The 3,288-nt window shown below is 51.7% G+C and overlaps 1 protein-coding gene across 1 annotated transcript in view; it reads left to right on the top strand.

Annotated features, from left to right (window-relative positions):
- Positions 1–2,496: 2,496 nt before the first annotated feature.
- Positions 2,497–3,288, top strand: part of macf1a (microtubule actin crosslinking factor 1a) — a 228,905-nt gene continuing 228,113 nt past the window's right edge. The window contains 1 exon segment of the mRNA XM_069176154.1: positions 2,497–2,587. The gene's annotated coding sequence lies outside the window, so the exon portion shown is untranslated.

Genomic DNA, 3,288 nt, shown 5'->3' with positions numbered 1-3,288 from the left:
GGTTCCTGTGGCCCGGATGGCTTTAATCAAACAGCAGCAGCAGTGCAGTTAATCCAGCAGTGTTTCTCTCTCTCCTGACGGGGCTGACTGGCTGCGATGGAGGACGACAGTCAGGATTATCCTGCAGCAGAGCCCAGACACCAACCAGCCCAGACACCAGCCAGCCCAGACACCAACCAGCCCAGACACCAGCCAGCCCAGACACCAACCAGCCAGCCCAGGCACCAACCAGCCCAGACACCAACCAGCCCAGACACCAGCCAGCCCAGACACCAACCAGCCCAGACACCAGCCAGCCCAGACACCAACCAGCCCAGACACCAGCCAGCCCAGACACCAACCAGCCCAGACACCAGCCAGCCCAGACACCAACCAGCCCAGACACCAGCCAGCCCAGACACCAACCAGCCCAGACACCAGCCAGCCCAGACACCAACCAGCCAGCCCAGGCACCAACCAGCCCAGACACCAACCAGCCCAGACACCAGCCAGCCCAGACACCAACCAACCAGCCCCGACACCAGCCAGCCAGCCCAGACACCAGCCAGCCCAGACACCAACCAGCCCAGGCACCAACCAGCCCAGACACCAACCAGCCCAGACACCAGCCAGCCCAGACACCAACCAACCAGCCCAGACACCAACCAGCCAGCCCAGATACTAACCAGCCCAGACACCAGCCAGCCCCTCTGATGACACCCAGTTAACCCTGCAGTGCCTTGTTGTCCCAGAGGGCCAGACAGCCTCACCAGGACAGACACAGCGTCTAATGCCAGTAGCGTTACCGTGGCAATTTTGTTATAACATAAAATGAAAAAGTTTAAACTTAGAAACAAGCTTTCCGGAAAGATTTGCATTTGTATCACTGACAGTGTCAGACATTTGTCTTTTCTTATATCAGTGTATCATTTCTTTGGAGTTGTGTTTGTGTCCACCCGACGAATGACCGGTATTTCCTCTCCTTTTAGCTTCATTTTGGTCTCCACCACCTCCTGAGCGCTCCACTATGTTCACCAGCTTGTCCCCAATTTATAAAATCTGCTGTTGACAGGTGGTATTCAGTGTTTTTTAACCTGTGAATTTTAGCGATACGAATTTCAGCGTTAACCAAAACCAGCCAAGTATCAAAGCCAAAACCTGTAATACCCCCTCAGTCCACTAGAGGGTACCGTGACAGTGTCACGTTTTGCCGTGTCTGTGTGAAAAGTACACGCATGTATGACCAGAGTTGAAGAAGTTGGCCATTTGACAAATTACAGAGGTGCTAACGCCAGCTTTAAATAAATCTTTACCTATTTTGTTGTTGTTGTGCTTAACCACGAGTTTTAGTTTAGTTTAGGCGGCTATGGTCTGTGGGTTCGTAACTAGTAGCAACCACTGTTACATTACACACAGGCCTGCTCGTTTTTTCTTCTATTGACAATATACAGATATTGATTGGTGCCAGCTTTAAGAAGGGTTTGAGATCCAGGGTCAGTGAGCACTTCACACCTGGAAGATACCATCCACAAACCCTGAGGGGCCCCTCTGATGTCTGCGGTTCTGGTTGTGACCCTTCATGTCCAAGGTCAGCCCGGACCCAGAAGACTTCCTCCCTGCTGACTGGGAGCGGCAACACACAACACACAACACACAACCCTCCCACTCCTCTCCGTTTCTCCAGCTGTAATCAATTGCTTTTTGGAGCTACTCCCCTGCTTTCCTCCAGCTGTTTGGAGGGAGGGAGGTGGGGGGGGGGGGGGGGGGGGGTTTGGGAGAGGAGAGTGTAGTGTTAGTGTGTGTGTGTGTGTGTGTGTGTGTGTGTGTGTGGAGGGATTATAAAAACCCAGATTAATACGATCTGATATGAAAGCGCGGATCAGATCCAGCGCTGCTTCTTCTATGTAATCCTGAAAATGATGTGAATGAGTTGTAGTCGCTGCAAATATGCCGACGTGAAACGCCCTTTCTGGGGTTGTTGTTTTTTTCCATACAAATTGAGAGAAAGTGTGATCGTGTGTGTGCGTGTGTGTGTGTGTGTGTGTGTCAGTGTGCGTGCGTGCGTCTCGGTCTGGGTTTGGCGCTGCTGCTGCTGCTGCTGCTGAGCCACAGATGACGCAGGAGTCCACCCGAAATCTAAATTTCCGCGACACTTAACACGCTCAATGGACATGGGTTAAGTGTCGGAGCCGTGAAAAACTGCCTATTGAAGAGAAAAAAGAGGGAGAGAGAGAGAGAGAGAGAGTGTGAAAGCCAACCAGGAGAGGAGGGTTGGTGGGGGTTTGGAGAAGGAGAGAGAGAGAGAGAGAGTTGGGGAGGACTCGGACAGCCATTACCATCCAGGATCACGTTGCCTGCCTGTTCTTCTCTCCAGCCTCGTCCACCGGCTGCTGTGGCGGTTTCTCGTGCGGCAACAGGAACGCCGATCGTCGGTGAAGGGGGGGGGGAGAAAAAAAACAACAACAACAACAAAAAAAAACCCTCATCGAAACCTCTCGTCCATCCACCCGGAGGAGGAGAGGGGAGCAGCGGCGGCGGCAGCATCCCCCCCCCCCCGGCCTCCCTCGCGCTGTGCTCGGACTGTTAGGACCGCTGCTGCCCGGTGAAGGTAAGCCGCTCCGGAGCTCGTGGCTCCTTGTGTTTTCAAAGCCACCGTAATCACGCGTTTTCAAGGCTTGTCAAGCCCAGTCATGTGATGAATTGTTCTTTATGATCATCAGCTTCAAACTGAATATCAATGGTCACTCACGAGACACTTTAAAAAAAAAAAAAAAACATAAATCAATTTAGAGAACATTTAATTAGGGCTTGTAACCCAATCACAACCCGTGCATGAAATATGTGGATGAATTCGGCTATATTGTGGGTTTTTTATTGGTTCCCAACGTGTTGATCATCGCCTCTACGTTTACCAGGAGATATATATAGAGATATATATTTATTTATTTTACATCGTGCACTATTATTGCCCGGAATCGTCCTGATTTCTAAGCAGCACTGCTCATGATTCGTGTGCTTGAAGGGCTGGGCTCCACGCAACCAGCGGACGTTCAGTCAGAGAGGGTTTCTGGGTCGTGAGAAGGCTGGCGAGGTTGAACGAGACTCGGCAGCAACAGCGGTAAATAATATGGAGGCAGCGTTTTGTCAACGGCGCCAGTCGTAAATGGATAAATGTAATTAGTTGGTGTGATCCATCCCGGCAGCGGCGGTGTGTTGGACAAAGAGACTCCACTGCTTCCAGCCTGCTCTTTTGCATGCAGCCCCGTGCGTGCACACAGCGTTTTTTTTTTTGTGGGGGGGGTTGGGGTT

The sequence above is a fragment of the Embiotoca jacksoni genome, unplaced genomic scaffold (genome assembly GCF_022577435.1).
Source record: "Embiotoca jacksoni isolate LCO1_2020_lvr unplaced genomic scaffold, fEmbJac1.0.p SCAF_7, whole genome shotgun sequence".
In the NCBI taxonomy this organism is placed as follows: Eukaryota; Metazoa; Chordata; class Actinopteri; family Embiotocidae; genus Embiotoca; species Embiotoca jacksoni.
Note: the sequence above shows the minus strand (reverse complement) of the source record. Positions and strands in the feature narration are given on the sequence as shown.